The following is a 19,700-nucleotide window of genomic DNA, read 5'->3' on the forward strand; positions in this document are numbered from 1 at the left end:
CACAGCCACAGACCCATAATCTGGCTGCGTGCCCTGTGAACGCCCCACGCCCCCTTCAGACGCGTCATCAGCCACGTGCAACTCGTGGGGGCGGCCATCTTCAGCTCAATCCGACATGTGCAACTCGTGGGGGCCACCATTTTATGACCCAGATTCCTCCGACTACACTGATTACCCGCAAGCTTGGCGCCGTCACCCTCGACCAGTCGCGACCGGAAGCACCTAAGGAGTTCCATGATGGTCGTCCGGGTCAACGGGCACGAGACCCCCTGACTCTTCGACTCCGGCAGCAAGGAGAGCTTTGTACACCCCGAACGTTAAGGCGCTGCTCTCTGCGTATCTACCCCGCATCTCAAACGATCTCCCCTCGCCTCCGGAATCCCATTTGGTCCGGATCCGGGGGTACTGTGTCGCGAACCTCACAATACAGGGCGCTGAGTATGCCCTTTTTAAGCTGTATGTCCTCCCTCACCTCTGCGCCCCTCTACTGCTTGGACTGGACTTCCAATGCAAGTCACAGAAGCCTGACCCTGAAGTTCGGCGGACCCTTACCCCCCACGGTATGTAGCCCTCGCACCCTTAAGGTCGCCCCCCCTCGCTCTTAGCGAACCTCACTCCCGACTGTAAGCCCATCGCCACCAGGAGCAGGCAGTACAGTGCACCAAGATATGACCTTTCATCAAGTCCGAGGTCCAGCGACTCTTGAGAGAAGGGGTCATCGAGGCCAGCAACAGCCCATGGAGAGCTCAAGTGGTAGTTGTCAGGACCGGGAAAAAGAACCGGATGGTGGTGGACTACAGCCAGACATTAACCGGTTCACCGCAACTGGATGCGTACCCCCTCCCCCCGCTTTGCGGAGATGGTCAACCAGATCGCGCAATACCGGGTTTTCTCTACGGTGGATCTGATGTCTGCCTACCACCAGCTCACGATTCACCTGGAAGATCGCCATAACACGGCTTGTGAAGCAAACCGGCTGACCTCTTCCACTTCCTCAGGGACCCTTTCGGCGTCACCAATGGGGTCTCGGTCTTCCAGGGGAACGATGGACCGAATGGTGGACCAGTACAGGCTGCGGGCTACATACCCGTACTTGGACAATGTCACCATCTGTGGCCATGACCAGCTGGACCACAAACGCCAACCTTCAGAAGTTCCTCCAAACCGCTCAATCCCTCAACATCACATATAATAGGGAGAAGTGCGTTTTCCGCACAACCCGGCTAGCCATACTCGGCTATGTCGTGGAAAACGGAGTCCTGGGGCCCGACCCCAACCGCATGTGCCCCCTCACGAACTTCCCCTTCCCCACAGCCTCAAGGCCCTCAAAGCTGTGCCTGGGACTTTTCTCATACTACGCCCAGTGGGTCCCCAACTACGCGGACAAAGCCCGCCCACTTATTAAGACGACTACGTTTCCCCCGACGGCTGAGGCCCGCTCGGCCCTTCAGCCGCATCAAGGCCGATATCACTAAGGCCGCCCATGCACGCGGTGGACGAGTCCATCCCTTTTCAGGTAGAGAGCGATGCGTCAGACGTCGCCCTGACTGCTACCCCTCAACCAGGCGGGCAGGCCGTAGCCTTCTTCTCTAGAACCCTCAATGCTTCCGAGATTCGACACTCCTCTGTCGAGAAGGAGGCGCAAGCCATTGTGGAAGCTGTGCGGCATTGGAGGCACTACCCTAGCTGGTAGGAGGTTCACCCTCGTCACCGACCAAAGGTCGGTAGCCTTTATGTTTGACAATGCACAGCGGTGGCAAGATTAAAAATGATAAGATCTTGAGGTGGAGGATCGAACTCTCCACCTGCACTTACGATATTAAGTATCGTCCTGGGGAACTCAACGAGCCCTCAGATGCCCTGTCCCGTGGTACTTGCGCCAGCGCGCAGGAGGACCGACTGCGGGCTCTCCACAATGACCTCTGCCACACAGGGGTCACCTGGCTTGTCCATTTTATTAAGTCCCGCAACCTGCCCTACTCCACCGAGGAGGTCAGAGCCATGACCAGGGATTGCCAAGTCTGCGCGGAGTGCAAACCGACTTCTATCGGCCAGACAAGGCCCATCTGTAAAGGCCTCCCGGCCCCTTTGAGCGCCTCAGTATCGACTTCAAGGGGCCACTCCCGTCCACCAACCGCAATCTGTACTTCCTGTTCGTCATTGACGAGTACTCCCGCTTCCCTTTCGCTGTCCCTTGCCCCGACCTGACCTCGGCCACAGTAATAAGAGGCCCTGAACAGCATCTTCACACTGTTCGGTTCCCCCTGCATACATCCACAGTGACCGGGGCACATCGTTTATGAGCGATGAGCTGCGTCAGTACCTGCTCAGTAAGGGCATTGCCTCGAGCAGGACTACCAGCTACAACCCGCAGGGCAACGGGCAGGTGGAGAGGGAGAATGCGACGGTATGGAAGGCCGTCCTTCGTGCCCTCCGGTCTAGAAGTCTCTCGGTTCCCCCGCTGGCAGGAGGTCCTCCCCGACGCGCTCCACTCCATTAGGCCGCTCCTCTGCACAGCCACGAATGAGACCCCTCACAACCGCTTGTTTGTCTTCCCCAGGAAGTCCATCTCCGGGGTCTCGCTTCCATCCTGGCTGACAACTCCGGGGCCAGTCCCTTTTCCGGAGGCATGTGAGGAGCCCACAAGACCGAACCCCTAGTCGAGAGCGTCCAGTTGCTGCACACAAACAACCCATTACGCCTACGTCATGTACCCAGACGTACGGCAAGATACAGCCTCCCTACTGTACCTGGCGTCCGCTGGTTCCACTGCCAACACGCTCCCCCGCATCCCAGCATCGGCTACCTCCACCAACCGTGTCTCTTTCGCCCCCCTGGGGCTCCAGTGTCCTCCCGCACCTACGCTGCCCCCCGCGCCTGCACTGCCCCCCCGCGCCTTCTCAGCAGCCACCCGCCACCCCACCTGCCGACCACTACCCCGCAACCGTCTCCGACACGCTGGGCGGAAGCTCCGAACAACACCGCTCTCGGAGTCACCATCATCTACGGCGTCCATGCCCGCCGCCACCGCCAGAGCTGAGTGAGGTCGAAAAGGACGATACGGCCTCCGGATAGGCTGGACATTTGACCCACGACACCCCCGCCGGACTTTGTGTTTTTTTTAAACGGGGTGAATGTGATGAAATTTATTCGCCGGGACATGTGGTGCCTGTGTAACCTTTAACCTTTAAGGATTGAGCTGAACCCCGGTGGGCTCTGCCCTCCCCACCCGGGACGGTATATAGTTCTGCGCCCAGTGGGTGGCGCTCATGTTGTACAGAAGTCACTGGCAGGCTAGTTCTTTGTGTAAAAAAGCCTTTGTTCACTTGTTCATATGGTCTCGCTGTGAATTGATGGTATATCAGGGAGTTAAGGGTAGGGGCATGTTCTTTAAGCTAGGCCTTTCGGGAGTGAAATTGGGACCGGAAATTTTCCAATGCCCCCCCTCCCCCCAAACAGCACGGTCCTCTCGAGGCAGGGCTGACGCGCCATTGAAATCTAAGTTCACATCGGTGGGGTTCGGATGATCCTCATAGTGGGCCGCGACTGTAAAATTCCGGCTTAGGAATTCTACATGCACAGGGTGGTACAATCGTTGGAAACCCCTTCCACAAATGGCAGTTGATGCAAGATCAATTGCTGATTTGAAATCTTAATACTGATCGATTTTTGTGAACCGAGACGTGTGGAGAGATGTGGGCCAAAGGCCTGCAGTATGGAGTTAGACTGAAGATCTGAAATTGATGGCACTACTCTGCAGGTCAGACAGCATCTGTAGAGAGAGAGTGTTATTGAAATATGGAAAGATGTGTCATTTGAAAACATGGAGTCTGGCAATATCTGGTCTGAGAGAAACATGAGAGAATACAGGGCAAGATCCCACCAAGGGTTAACAGCAGTGCAAAGAGCAGGATTATAAAATGCAGATATCCTTGGTCAAGCAGGCTTAGCAAAAACAAGACAAACAGGATTTTTGTTTTGAAGGTAAAAAACAATGGTTCACACCTTCATTGAAAGTAACTATCTTAGTAAGCATCTGGAAAAGAAAGGATGAGGTTCAGTTGACTTTGGTGACAATATCTAGGTGTGAATTTGCTAATACAGGTAAATTAAAGAAAACTGGTGACTATCAGTCTACAAGAAACATAATTCAAAAGCCAAAATCAAAGTCAAAATTATGAGCTGAGGACACAATGGAAAATAAAACTATAGAAATGACAGGAATTAAAAGTAACACCTCTTGGAAGTCAAAGCATTTTGAACATCACAAAGGACACAATATAATCAGATCTATGAGATGAAGTCATGTCAAAATGAATACTTAGTTGGATTAGAAAGTTTAGATCAAAGATACTTTTTACAATCAAAGTTAAATAAGAGTTACTTTACAATAAAGTCATAAAAACTAGATAACTGTTAGAAAAATATGTAAACCCCAAGAAAGGGAACAGCAGCCAGAACCAGAACTCCGAGAGAGGCGGAGAAGCAGAGAAGGAACAAGCAGCCCAGCCTCAGATTACAGTCAGCTCAGCCATGGGAAAGAGACAGGGCAAAGCAGCCGAGCTAAAATAGCTAATACATCTAAGGAAGACTCGAATTTAAAGAATAGGCAGAGTCAGCTCAGAGATAACCAGCAGAGCTAGCTCTCACAGCTCGGTACATGGGAAAGATAGGACATAGCAACCGAGCTCATCAGCGAATACATCTAAAGAAGACCAGACTTTAAAGAAGATTGATTGAGCAAGTTGGGCCTGAAGGGTCCCTTCAACCAACCAGAAGGATCCTAGAAGCAAGATCATTTTTACCTTTCTGTAAGGACAGTAATTGCAGCTTTTAAAGGAAAAATATAATAATAAAATAACTTAATTTAATCTGAAGTAGTGGTTATTCCAAAGTCTACTTTACTTACTTAGCAATGCGGGACCCAGGATTGATGCTACTAAGTGGTAAGTAGATGAAATCTTCGGTGAAGGTATGGGTTATACCAGGGGGGTAACTTGAAAATATAGTTTGACCTGAATAGCACCCACTGAAGCCTGCATCGGAGTCGGGGAGTGAGAATCCCTGTTCACCATTTAGAATGTTGGCCCTTTTTTGGTATAGGGGGACTTCTAAGAATAGTGGTGAGTTTTCAAAAACAAGAGACACAGATTTAATGGGCGGGATTCTCCCCTATCCGGCGGGGCGGGCGGTCCCGGAGCCAAGGAGTGGCGTGAACCACTCTGGCGTCGGGCCGCCCAGAAGGTGCGGAATCCTCCGCACCTTCAGCAGCTAGGTTGACGGCGGGGTGGTTTGCGCCGCACTGGCTGGCGTGGAAGGGGCTTGGCGCCACGCCAACCGGCGCCGAAGGGCCTCCGTCGGCCGGCACGAGTTGCCGCATGTGCGGGAACGCCAGCGTGTGCTGGCGTCATCCCAGCGCATGCGCAGGGGGGTTCATCTCAACGTCGCCCATCGCGTACTGTTACACCGGCCGACGCGGAGGAATAGAGTGCCCCCACGGCACAGGCCCGCCCGTGGATTGGTGGGTCCTGATCGCGGGCCAGGCTACCGTGGGAGCGACCCCCCTGGGCCAGATACCCCCGGAGGCTGCCTGCGGAGCTGGGTCCCGCCGGTAAGTACCTACCTTAATGTACGCCGCGGGACGGGCCTAAAACGGGCAGACGCTCGGCCCATCGCGGGCCGGAGAATTTGGGCGACCCTGGGGCCCATTGCATTGCGCCGGTCCTTGCCATTCTCCAAGGCAGGCGGCGCGATTCACGTCGAGAGGATTTTTGGGGGGCCGGAGAATTTGGTGGCTGGCGGGAGCGGGATTCACGCCGACCAACGGCGATTCTCCGACCCGGTGGGGGGTAGGAGAATCCTGACCCATTTTTTCCCACTCTTTGTTGGTATGAACGGCCATTTTCAGCTCGCGAATGCTCATTGAAACAGCTGCCCACCGTCGGGTCTTTCAATCCAGCGTCACGCCAACGGAATTTGCGCCAAGTGTCTTAACAACTCGGATCAGTACAGTGCCCTCCCCCTCCCCTGCCCTGTGCCACGCTGGACAGGACTGTGCTGCTGCATTCATGCAGCCACAGCGGTCCGATATTTGACTGGGAGGGTCCAGTGCGAGTGAAGTTACTGTGAAAAGCCCCTAGTCGCCGCACTCCGGCGCCTGTTTGGGTTCACGGAGGGAGAATTCAGAGGCTTGGGGTGGGGATGCGGAGCAGGGGGCTTAACGAAGACAAAGGGGCCACAATGTGGAAGGAGGGCTGTGCAAAGAGTGGGATGGGATGGGGGGAGAGAGGGCAAGAGCTCACGATGGCAGGCAAAGAGGCGGATGAAGAATATGAACAGTGGTGTGCAGAGGCAAGGCGGAGGAAAGGGAGCTGGGCAAGGCTGCATTAAACGCTCACAAACTAGGGGGGTCAACGGGGTACCATATTGTTTACTGGAAAGTGATGCACAAAGACTCCAGAGGCAGTGTGCCGAGGTTAAAGTGGAGCATAGGTGAGGGGTCCAGAGAAGGGTGGTTGAATCAAGGAACAGACCTCTTGCCTTTTCCCTCTGGGTTGCTGACATCCTGCTCCGTCTGCTAAAGACCGATGGGCTGAAGGGAGTGACAGGAGTGTGCTGAGCTGGCATTTAAATATGGCGCCGGGACCTTTGAAGCCGCCAACTAATGGTGGGCAGACGAATCAGCTGCCGGGAGATTCGGAGGGGAACGCGCTTGTGCACAATTAATGAGGTTCCAAGTGCAGAACCTGCCACGGGATCCCACCATTCTGGTCAGGTTGGCCGGCGTCGCAGGGGCCGGGCGCCACAGCACTTCATCTCAAAAAACCAGGAGAATTCCTCCCACTCACTCTCGTTTCTCTCTCCACGGGTGCTGCCTGGCCAGCGTTTTCTGCTTTTGTTCTACATTTTCAGCATCTGCAGGATTTTGCTTTTGTAGGTTATGTATTGGCTATCTCATTGGCTGACTGGAACACCAGGCTGGAGGGCTTCCTGGACTTCGATGTCCACTTTCCTTCAGGTGAATGTTTCCGTCCGGTACAACGAGACAACTCCAAAGCGCGGTGCTTTAACCGAGTTAGGATGTGCAACACCCCAGAAATCCTACCTTTGCCAAGGAATCCTGCTGTAACCCACAAATATTCACCCTACAGACAGAATTTCTTTGCACCGAACAAGGTGCAGTCAGGCTCCCCAGTCAATGTAAGGGGGGTGGGGAGCTCTATTCCTGCCTCCTTTAACCTGCTGCAACGCGCAGTGAAAGTACAGTGGTGGTGATGTGGGTGGATATTGGCCTGGATGGCTGAAATCAGATCCATCTGCACACGAGCTTACTACAGTCCTGCTTTTGGGACAATGACTAGTTTTTGGGACTGTGTGCCCCTGGAAGATCCTGGTTTGGATTTTGGTAATGAGGAACCGAGGTAGGTAGAAAAATCGTCATTCAATTGAAGCAGTCAGAGGCAACTGGGGTGGGGCCTAACCTGCAGTGACGGGGCTGCTGGTTAGTGGGGCCTACACCTTGGCGACAGTGCCTGCCTTCGCGAATTATGTTGCGGACAGTGATCCTGACTCTGCCATGTTGTATCTGTAAAATCTCCGATACCTCGACCAGTGTATTAATCAAAACGTTTTAAAAAAAATTTAGAGTACTCAATTATTTTTTTCAATTAAGGAGCAATTTAGTGAGGCCAATCCACCTAACCTACACATCTTTGGGGTATGGGGGTGAAACCCATGTAGACACGGGGAGAATGTGCAAACTCCACACACACAGTGACCCGGGGCCGGGATCAAACCTGAGTCTGGCTAACCACTGTGCCACCTTGCCGCCCATTAATCAAAACTTTTACCCAGATGTTTTTATTTGTGAGGCAAACCCAAGGACAACACAATATAAAGTTCAACCATGTTTAGTTAACAAGCCTCAAGTTATCCCAGTATCATTCACAAAAAAGTCCCAAGGTTCATAATACTGCCCGTGCAGATGTACTCTGTCGTGCCGCAGGTTCGATTATTTGAGTCTCGTTCCTCACCGTTGTCATTGCGGAGTCTTGTCCCGCTGGCTGCTTTTTTCCGCCTCTGGTCAATCTTCCGAATCCACATCGAGTCTTCACTAGGGAGTATCTTGGGTGTCCACCCCTCCCTTTGCGCCTTTCCAGAAGCTTCTCTGGCCCTCGGCCAATGGGGTCTCGGGAGGAGGGTCCCAACACCCAATGGACTTGATGATGACCGCTTGGCGAGACACCAGGGACCCGCTCCTAGGTGTCCCCCGAATCCACATCGAGTCTTCACTAGGGGGTATCTTGGGTGTCTACCCCTCCCTTTGCGCCTTTCCAGAAGCTTCTCTGGCCCTCGGCCAATGGGGTCTCGGGAGGAGGGTCCCAACACCCAATGGACTTGATGATGACCGCTTGGCGAGACACCAGGGACCCGCTCCTAGGTGTCCATCTCCGGTGATATTGTTTGCACGTAGCCAGTTGTCAAAAAAGGTAACGGCGGCAACTCTGGACGGCAAAAAAGTCTGGCTCGTTCTGGACAACCCATAACCGATCGATGCATATGAATGGGGCCGATTATCTCCTGATGGGTGATTGGCAAGGCAGACCCAGACATGTCCTGTCAGTATGTATGTGGTTAGTGTATTTGGATTTTTGGTCGTTCGAATTCCCAGCGGCCTGCCTGGAGTAGATTGCAGTTTGACTTTAAAATGTCCAATTTCAAGTTCGATGGAGCACATTGGTCTTCAAGGCCTCGGGTGGGTTGGAGACGGATCTTGCGTTGTCCTGTCCTCACTGCTCGTTGTGAGGTGCTGGAGGTGGATGGACATGTAGGATTGTCGCCTCCTGCCGAGGCCTAGGTTTCTTGCTGCCTGGGCATGGGGACGACGGCGTGGTGAAGATTCAGGGATCCTGAATCTTACTCGACGTTCCCAAGCTCCGTAAGTGGTTTTATTATCTTGCAGTCCATCAATAATCCTGAACTTTAATCTCATGTGACTATGCGGTTGATGGTGGGTTGGGGGCACGGTAGATTAGTGGTTAGCACAGTTGCTTCACAACTCCAGGGTCCCAGGTTCGATTACCGGCTGGGTCACTGTCTGTGCGAAGTTTGTACGTTTTCCCCATGTCTCCGTGCTCCAGTTTCCTCCCACAGTCCAGAGATGTGCAGGTTAGGTGGATTGGTCATGCTAAATTGCCCTTAGTGTCCAAAAAGATTAGGTGGGGTTACTAGGTTGTGGGGATAGGGTGGAGGTGTGGGCTTAGGTAGGGTGCTCTTTCCAAGGGCCAGTGCAGACTCGATAGGCCGAATGGCCTCCTTCTGCACTGTAAATTCTACGATTTTATGTTATTGTATTTTTACCTGACAAGGGTTTTTGACGTGAGCACGTGCCCTAGCCCCTAAAACTCATCTGTGCCCTGCACCCGTGCCAACTTACTCAGTGTCTAATTGTTTGGCCTTACGGGCCCTTTGACTACGTCTACGTGGTTCCCCAGACGGTACAGCAGAACTGGAGGTGGACTCCTGTGATTCCTGCCCTCTGACACTGGATCCCTTTAGCGGCCGTTTCCTGGGGCGTCCTGGCCTAGATGGGCCAGGCTGCGGCCCGGGCGACTGGGATGGCGAGCTGCCAGCCTGTCCTGCCCGTTGCCCACCCGATGCACCTGGGACGGAAGGGGGGGAGTCCGAGGTGTCGCGGTGTACCGGGACCTCCCCTACAGAGGGAGCCGGGACGGACCACACCACCTCCTCCTCTCTCGGGGTGCCCGATGGCCCCCAGGCCTCTCCATGGGTGGGGGATGCGAACGGACTGGCCATCCGACGCCCCCCCCGACATCTGGCGCTGCCAGTCCTGGAGGCCCGTGCTGGTATCGACAGGGGTCTGCAGGTTTGCAGCCATGGAGCCCAGCGTGTTGGCAAACCCTGTCTGTGACAGTGCGACGCCGGCTCGCACATGGCCACTGGCGCCGATGCCCTCAGCGATGGCCTGCAGAGACTGGGCCATGGCCTGCTGAGACTGGGCTATGGCGTTGAGCGCCTCTGCCATCTGGCGCTGGCACTTGCTCATGGCCTCCTGTGAGAGGGCAGCCATTTCCTGGGCCACAGACGCCGCCTGCACGGAAAGCCCCAGGCCTCGCAAACCGTTCCCCATGTCTGACACCGTCGCACCCATTGCCTCCACCGCGGACGCCACCCGTGCGGTGTCAGCCTGGGTGGCACGCATGATCGGCACCACTCCCAGCTCCTGGACGTGGGTGGACTCCTCCACCTGCGACCGCAGCCGCCGCAAGCCGCCCGTCACCCTCTTCGCTCGTCTCCGGGTCGGTGGTTGCATCGGATCTATGTGTGGGTGTGGTAACTGCAGGAACCCGGGATCCATCTGGGCGGCAGATGTTCGCTTGGGCTGGGCTGCCCTCCGACCGCCCGGTCCCTCTGCTGCTTCTACCTCCACCTGCTGTACCGGGACGGCTGTGTTGTGCGCACCAGTGAGTGTACCAGACGCCTCATCACTAAAGTGCCCAACCGTGGTGAGTGTTTCTGCAATGGTGGAGGGTGTTGGTGACAGCAGTGGCGTTGTGTCGTGCTCTTCGTCCCACTCTGAGTCCATGGCACTTTGGGATGGGGGTTCGTCTCCACCCATCCACTCTGACTCACTGTCCGGTATTTCGTCTTCCTGGGTAGTGCTGTCCCGGGTAGGGGTGTCCTGGGTAGTGCTGTCCCAGGTAGTGGTGTCCTGGGTAGTGGTGTCCTGGCTCGGATGTGACGGGGACCTGTGGCTGCCCCCCTCGTCGCTGGGTGGTCGCTCCCGCACGTGACGGGGGTGTCGTCTCCCTGTTGCTCCAGGTCTCTCCGTCTCCCGTGGTGTGCGAGGGGCATCCTGCGGGCGTCGCATGCTGGAGGGTGCGGGTCTCTCCGTCTCCCGTGGTCTCCGAGGGGCATCCTGCGGGCGGTCTGCATCTGCGGGGATGGGTGCCTGGACGTTTGAGCTGCGATACACAATGAAGCATGCATGGTTAGACATCAGGCAGTGATCAGGTGATACGGGGGAGGGGGATATAGGGAAGGGGGGATATGGGGACGGGCTGTCGGTGGCTCACTCGCCAATACACCCCCGACCTCTGCATCAGCAACCTCCCGGTCCTCAGGTCCGCCAGCCAGTTCCAGGGCCCTTTCCTCGTGTACGGTCAGTGGCCTCTCATCAGCGGGCCCTCCTCCAGTCCTCACATGCTCCCTATTGTTGTGTGCGCGCTTCTCCTGTGGGGGGGGGGGCAGGGGTAAAAGGCAACAGTGTTAGGCAGGTATATGAATGCACGCCATCGGTTGCGCGTGCATTGCAGAGGTTAAGGTTAGGGCTGGATTCACTTGGGGATATGGGGGAGGGGGGGATATGGGGGAGGGGGGATATGGGGGAGGGGGGATATGGGGAGCTATGGGGGAGGGGGGATATGGGGGAGGGGGGATATGGGGAGGGGGGATATGTGGGATATGGGGGAGGGGGGATATGTGGGATATGGGGGAGGGGGGATATGGGGGAGGGGGGATATGGGGGAGGGGGGATATGGGGGAGGGGGGGATATGTCGGAGGGGGGATATGGGGGAGAGGGGGATATGGGGGAGGGGGATATGGGGGAGGGGGGGATATGGGGAGGGGGGGATATCGGGGGGGATATGGGGGATATGGGGGAGGGGGGGATATGGGGGAGGGGGGGATATGGGGAGGGGGGGATATGGGGAGGCTCACCCTGCCTGCTCTGACGAGGTCGTTCACCTTCTTGTGGCACTGGGTGCCTGTCCGTGGTGTCAGGGCCACAGCGGTGACGGCCTCTGCCACTTCCCTCCACAGACGCCGGCTGTGGCGTGGGGCAACTCTGCGGCCGTGCCCGGGATACAGGGCGTCCCTCCTCTGCTCCACCGCGTCCAGGAGCGCCTCCACATCGCGTGACTCGAACCTCGGGGCTGAGCGACGGCCGGCCATCCGGTCGGGTGTTGCGGTCGGGTGGGGGGGAGCAGCGCGGCCTTATGAGCCGTCACGCCGTGCAGCGCGTATGACGCTGCACGGCGTGAACCACTGCGCAAGCGCGGATCCCGTTACGTCGCTGCTAGCCCATTTCGGGCCGGAGACTATCGACCCATTTTTCCGAAGTGACGCAAGTCGGATTTGCGCCGTTTTTTGCGCCGATCGGCGGACTTTCCGCCGATAACGGAGAATTTCGCCCTAGGACTGTGATGAATATCACGTCCACCGCAGAATTCGGTTTGAAATAAGGAAACAGAAATTAATACAATCAGCATTTTAATTCAAAGTGGAATAAAACCACTTCAGCTAAAGGTCATGGAGAGGTTACCACCTCATGGGAGAAACTCGAAGCTGGTTTCAAAGGCTCATTACCTGCTGAACTTGCATGCTAGCTGTTTGTGACTTATGCACGAGGACCCCCAAATCTCTGTGTTGCAGCTTTCTGCAATCTCTCTCCATTTAAATAATATTCAGCTTCTCAAAGGCTCATTAATACAAACAAATACAAAGGTTCTGCTTTGACAGACCTTAAATTCTTTGGGATCACTCCCTGCTCCTATAACTATTCAAAACATAAGGACAGGGAATTCTCCAGATAAATAGATACACAAATCTTTCTGTAACTATACCTCTTGACACTTAGAATAACACCCTCACAAAAAGTGTCTGTTTTGGTATCTAAAGAACATGACAACAATGAAAAAAGACAGGCCTCTGTACGAGTCCCCTTTGCCAATATAACAAGACACCTGACATTTACACAGACACTTCGATCATTAAAACATGCATTGATGATAATACATCCAATTAGCCATTTGCCTACAGGTAATTAACCAACAATAAGTGATAAGACAACAGAGACAGTCCTTGACCGATTCGAAGATTTTATATAAAAAGAGGGGCATTTTAGCAAAGAAGTACCCCTTCTCACTCCCCTGCAGGAGTGTGGGTCAAATAATGGAAATACGCCATAGGTCTGGCACAACCACAGTCAGCTCAGTGGCTCCTTTTGTCAGCAGTAGATAAGTTAAGAGCTGTAAATGGTTTTAGGCAAGTATGGTGGCGGAGAAGTGATTCAGCGGTGTAGTAATATTGTTGCTGGGCTAGTAATCCATGAGAACTAGGATAATGCTCTGGGGACCTGGTTCGAATCCCACCACAGGAGATGATGAAATTTGAATTCATTCAAATTCTGGAATGAAAAATCTTAATTGTTACTGGAAAGTAATCTGTCGTCCTTACCTGGTCTGCCCCCATGTGACTCCAGACCCACAGCAATGCGGTTGATTTTGAAAAGTAGCATCAGGGGATGGGCAATAAATGTTGGCCCATCGTTCGGAAAAAAAGAGAGAAAGGAGATAGGGGTGGAATAAACAAAAGGGAATGTCTATGGCCGGGTGGAAGACGAGAGGAATTAAATTACAAAACTAATGCAAGGAAATGGCAAAGGGACAACTGACTCGACAATGTACCTCACCATTATGGTTGATCACCAATATTGAATGGACATAATCTCTACTGGCTGCCTAAAATTTTGTGGAACCATTCCAGTATACTGGTGTCAGCTGAAAAGAGTACACTAATCTCAGGCTCCCATAATCAAACAAAAGGTTTAATAACCTTATTATTGGGGCGGCACGGTGGCACAGTGGTTAGCAATGCTGTCTCACAGCGCTAGGGACCCGAGTTCAATTCCAGCCTCGGGTGACCATCTGAGTGGAGTTTGCACGTTCTCCCCATGCCTGTGTGGGTTTCCTCCGGGTGCTCCGGTTTCCCCCCACAGTCCAAAGATGTGCAGGTTAGGCGGATTGGCCATGATAAATTGCCCCTGAGTATCCAAAAGGTTCGGTGGGATTAGTGGGATAGGGTCGGGGCATGTGCCTAGGTAGGGTGCTCTTGCCTAAAGTGTTTGATTCATGAATCATAACCTCAAAGGTCTTGGGCAGAATTCTCCGGCTGTTGGGATTCCCTGTTGGCAGCGCACCCCCACCCGCGGGTTTCCCGGCCGTATGGGGTGGCTTCAATGGGAAACCCAATTGACAAAGGGCGAGAGTAAAGAATCCTGCCGCCTACGAACAGCATGCTGCCAAGGAACACGTGGCTGGCGGATTGGGGAATCCTGCCCAATTCTTCATCCCGCACAGTAACTGCAGCGATCACACACATTTCCTTAGTCTTAATGGAATACTTCCTCAATATAAGTTGACATTCAGACCCGCATCATGGTTGCAAGCGTATTCTTCCACAATACGACGCTGTGTGACATGGTTGTGACAACGGCAATCTCCCATTATGCTTTTCACATTTTCATAGAATGGTTATAGTATAGAAGGAGGTCATTCGGCCAATTGAGTCTGTGTTGACTCTCTGCAAGAGCAACTTAGCCAGTCCCCCAACCGCCCAGTCCATGCTGGCACTCATGTTCCACTGGAGCCACCTCCCATCTCTCCTCATCTAAATCGATCATTGTAACCATCTGTTTCCTTCTCCCTCATGTGCCTGTCTATCTCCCCCTTAAATGCATCCATACTGTTCCTTTCAACCACTCCTCGGGGTGAGAGTTCAGCATTTTACCACACTGGATAAAAATAAAGTTTTTCCTTCTGAATTCTCTTCTGTTTCCTGGTCACTATCTGGCAATGGTGGTCTCTAGTTATGCTCTACCCCACAAGAGGAAATGTTTCCACTCACATCAAAATCTTCCTTCATTTTAAAAACATCTTTTAGGTCATCCCTCAGCCATCATTTTTAAGAGGAAAGAGATCTGTCAGGACTTGAGAGTCGATAGTCCGGTTGATTGGAGGTGTCAGAATTATAACTTTATTGCTAATTGTTCACTTTAATACACTCGCAGAAGAACTGAATCAAAACTTGGAAACAGAATATCGACAGTACATAAACAGGTCAAATACATGGCAAAGAAAAGCATAAAACATAACAGCCTAAAGTAACCACTTCAAACACAAACATAAATGATTCAAGAATTCAGGAACGAGACCTCGACCATGAGGTCTTACTTTTTAGGGAATCTTTATCTATGGTTTAATCCCTCATTTACTCTCATTGGCCTTGCATATAACACACATGGGCTTTGCATCCTTATTTGCATTGGCACAATTGACAAAACCGTACCTCAAGAAATCATCTTTATACTGCTCTGTTCCCGAATTAAATTTCTTCTTTGTAGGCTGTTAACCAGAGGCCCTGGAGCTCTGTACAGAGCTAACACTAGCATTGCTCTATCCTGCTGCCTTGGACTTTCCTCTGCAGCTCTCTCCAGCAGATTCTGTTGTGAATTCCTATCCAGTAGGTACACTGTCTCTTTGAGTCTCTGGCTGTCTCTTACTTTTAAGAAAACGATCTATCTTGCCAGAAGCTGTGATTTAGCACCAAAAGCACATACACGGAGGGCAATAGATGTCAAGCGTACGTATAGGGCGCGTGACCTGCTCTCCTGCCGCTTCTGGCCGGAAGACTTCACACAACCTAATTTATTTCATTTAATAGGCGCAGTGGCCGCTATTCCTCATGTAAAAGCCGGTAGCAACTGTTTGGCACTTCTCACGCGATCGGGACAACAGCGGGAATGGCGCGACCACACTTTGAAAAACATTGCTCTACATCATATGGCAATCAAAACTGTTCTCCGTGCTCTCAGGTTTAGCATAATGTCTCTACTTTTCAATGAAAATGAAAATCGTTTATTGTCACAATTAGGCTTCAATGAAGTTACTGTGAAAAGCCCCTAGTCGCCACATTCCGGCGCCTGTTCGGGGAGGCTGTTACGGGAATTGAACCGTGCTGCTGGCCTGCTTTCAAAGCCAGCGATTTAGCCCTGTGCTAAACAGCCCCAATGCTATCTCTCTAGAAGTAAAGCTAAGTGCTTGGTTTGCCCTGAATCGCAGGTTGGGATCCAGTGTGATGTTAACTTCACGGGGAAATCCCATTGACAGCGGCGGGAGCAGAGAATCCCGCCACCAACGAACCGGCGTACCGCCAAGTCCAAAAGATGTGCAGGTTAGGTGGATTGGCCATGGTAAATTGCCCTTGGGTTAGGTGGGATTGCTGGGCTATGGCGATAGGGTGGCGGTGTGGGCTTAAGTCGAGTGCTCTTTCCAAGAGCTGGTGCAGACTCGTTGGGCCGAATGGCCTCCTTCTGCACTGAAAATTCTATGAAACACGAGCTGGTGGAGGAAGACCTACAGTGCTGTTAGGAAGGGAATTCCAAGGTTTTGGCCCAACGACCGGGAAGGAACGGCGCTGTAGCTCCGAGTCGGGATGGTGAGTGGCTTGGAGGGGAACCTCCAGGTGGTGGTGTTCGCCTCTGCCTGCTGCCCTTGTTATGTCACAGTCACGTTTGCCATGGTCACAGCAGTCTCTTTGTTTCAGTGACAACAGTGGTACAGTTCCTGATGCAAATTGAATTCAACATTTTGTTGTTGGCATTAGAAATTTAAAACAGGAGGTGAAAGAAGCGCTAGAATAATATCCAGAAGATATTGGTAAGCCCAACAGTGCTAATTTTTTTTAAAAGTCTGATATAAACAGTGGTTTTAAGACCTAGGGCAGTGAAAATTAGGAAAACCATCTAATTATTTTCTCCATCGCAGCAAGATATTTGTCGAGCCATCTAGGCGCCTGCTGTTGACATCAATGTCACCATGGCTGTTGAGGCAGCAGCTACTTGTAAGCTGAATGTGACGGTCTTGGGTGTTATTGACACCAGCAGCAGGGTCAATTTGTTTGGAGCAAGAAGGGCATTGGACCATTGCGACCAAGGCAAAGATGAAATGAAAATCGCTCATTGTCACAAGTAGGCTTCAAATGAAGTTACTGTGAAAAGCCCCTAGTCGCCACATTCCGCCGCCTGTTCGGGGAGGCTGGTACGGGAATTAACGATTGACATAACCGTCTTCAGCACACTCCACAAAAGCAAACAACCCACATTTATATAGCACTTGGAGTTAAAAACAAAGGGAATACTCCCCCTCCCCCCCCAAAAAAAAGCTTGACCTGCCATTTAGTGCGATCGTGTCTGAACTCTGACCTAATTCCATATATCCACCATTACCCTGAGTAAATTAATCAATCTCTGATTTGAAATTTGCAGTCGATCAGGCATCAGTTAGAATCATAGAACCATAGAATCGCTACAGTGCAGAAGGAGGCCATTCCGCCCACTTTGTCTCTGCACCGACCCTTCGAAAGAGCACTCTACCCACTCCCCCTTCCATCCCGCCCTAACCCCGTAACCTAACCTGCACGTCCCCAGACACTAAGGGGCAATTTAGCATGGCCAATCCACCTAACTCGCACATCTTTGGACTGTGGGAGGAAACGGGAGCACCCGGAGGAAATCCACGCAGACACTGGGACAACGTGCAAACTCCACACAGTCACCTGAGGCCGGGTCCCTGATGCTGTGAGGCAGCAGTGCTAACCACTGTGTCATAGTGCGGCCCTGCGGTTGCTAAATTTCGATCACCCTTTGTTACTTTCACTCTTCCAACATTTGTCATTAAGGTCCCCTATTACTAGACTGTCGACCCAGTACACATAGTTTCTGTCCACCCTTTTAGGTGGGCAAGCTGGTGTGAGAAAAATTACAAAGTCATTCAGAGCACAGGAAGAGGCAGTAGGAGTAAATACTGAATATAATCTACCTGTAACTTAAACTAGATTGAATAATGGGCTTAAAGATTCTAAAAATGTCAGAGGTTGATTAAATAGTTAAATGTTAATTAATTAAATAACTAAATCCAGATTAGATGTGCCAGCTATGTGAAATCCAGCTATGTGATGTGCCAGAACTTCAGGATGCAGGAGATTGTGGAGAGCATTGTGATTTCAGAAAACATCCCGGACCTCCGCTCCTGAGCTGTTGACATCAAGGAAAAGCAGAAAAAGGTTAAAGCTTCAGGCACTCTATTTGAAATCATGGAAAGTTTACAGCAAAGGCGACGAATGAATTGCACAGATAGAAATAAATAAGCCTGATTTAATGGACATAATGGAGATGTGGTTACAAAGTGACCAGGATTAGGAATTTAATATTGCAGATACTCGACCTTTAGAAGAGTGAAAAATGAGGGGGTGATAATAGCCTTGACAGTAAAGAATGGGATAATGACTGTAGAAAGAGAGGTTCTCAGCTCAGAAAATCAAGATGTAGAATCAAGCTAAGAATCAACTTAGGGCAGAAAAGATCAATGAACATTTTTTATAGGCCCCTTAACAGTAGTTGTAGGGCAGGGTATAAATCAGGAAAAGAGGTGCATCTAACACGCAAATACACTAATCATAGACATAGAATTTACAGTGCAGAAGGAGGCCATTCGGCCCATCGAGTCTGCACCGGCTCTTGGAAAGAGCACCCTACCAAAGGTCCAAACCTCCACCCTATCCCCATAACCCAGTAACCCCACCTAATCCCCATAACCCAGTAACCCCACCCTACACTAAGGGCAATTTTGGACACTATGGGCAATTTAGCATGGCCAATCCACCTAACCCGCACATCTTTGGACTGTGGGAGGAAACCGGAGCACCCGGAGGAAACCCACGCACACACGGGGAGGATGTGCAGACTCCGCACAGACAGTGACCCAAGCCGGGAATCGAACCTGGGATCCTGGAGCTGTGAAGCAATTGTGCTAACCACCATGCTACCATGGTGGTTAGCACAATTATCATGGTGGTCTTTAATCTTCGTATAGCCTGGACAAATATATTTGCAGCAAAAGTATGTGTCGTCCTGCTTACTTGTTCAAATTTGTCTCGTTAACATTTAAGTTCGTACACATGCAGTTGGAAAAATGCAGGGTAGACCTTGTAATGTTCTTTAATTGTGCTGATGCTGAATCTTGTGGTAGTGTTAACAAAGGACATTGGGGGCAGCACGTTGGCCCAGTGGTTAGCATTGCAGCCTCACGGCGCCGAGGTCCCAGGTTCGATCCCGGCTCTGGGTCACTGTTCATGCGGAGTTTGCACATTCTCCCTGTGTTTGCGTGGGTTTCGCCCCCACATCCCAAAGACGTGCAGGGTGGGTGGATTGGCCAGGCTAAATTGCCCCTTAATTGGAAAAAAATGAATTGGGTACACGAAATTAATTTTTTTTAAAAAAAGAACATTGGGTGGATGTGGTTCTGGAGAAGTAGGTGGCTTAGTGACCGGGGTGGAGAATTGATGTGGGGGTGATGGGGGGGATCAGAGTTTTTGTAATAAGGGGCGGAATCCTCCTACCCCCCGCTGGGTTGGAGAATCGCCGGGGGCTGGCGTGAATCCCGCCACCGCCGGTTGCCGAATTCTCCGGCACCGGATATTCAGCGGGGGGCGGGAATCGTGCCGGTCGGCGCCCCCGCCCCCCCCCCCCCCCCCCGGCGATTCTCCGGCCCGCAATGGGCCGAAGTCACGCTGCTGGAATGCCTGTCCCGCCGGCGAGAATCAAACCACCTCCCTTATCGGCGGGACTAGGCGGCGCAGGCGGGCTCTGGGGTCCTGGGGGCGTGGGGCGATCTGGCCCCAGGAGGTGCCCCCACGGTGACCTGGCCCGTGGGGGCACTCGCTGCCCTCCGCTTCGGCCACAGCTTTCACCATGGCCGAGGCGTAAGAGACACCCCACCCGCGCATGCGTGGTGATGACGTCAGCAGCCATTGACGCCCCCGCGCATGCGCGGACTTCCGC

General features: G+C 52.5%; 1 protein-coding gene across 6 annotated transcripts in view; it reads left to right on the forward strand.

The window, feature by feature from the left end:
• The window catches only part of LOC140396133 (uncharacterized), a 102,478-nt gene that overhangs the window by 27,537 nt on the left and 55,241 nt on the right, over positions 1–19,700 (forward strand). The window contains exon 3 of one of the 6 annotated variants that reach the window (XR_011936461.1): positions 2,561–2,632. The exons of the other annotated variants lie outside the window; for them this stretch is intronic. The gene's annotated coding sequence lies outside the window, so the exon portion shown is untranslated. Of the gene's footprint in view, positions 1–2,560; positions 2,633–19,700 lie in introns of those variants that run through there. 6 annotated transcript variants of the gene reach the window in all.

This window comes from Scyliorhinus torazame, chromosome 19 (genome assembly GCF_047496885.1).
Source record: "Scyliorhinus torazame isolate Kashiwa2021f chromosome 19, sScyTor2.1, whole genome shotgun sequence".
In the NCBI taxonomy this organism is placed as follows: Eukaryota; Metazoa; Chordata; class Chondrichthyes; order Carcharhiniformes; family Scyliorhinidae; genus Scyliorhinus; species Scyliorhinus torazame.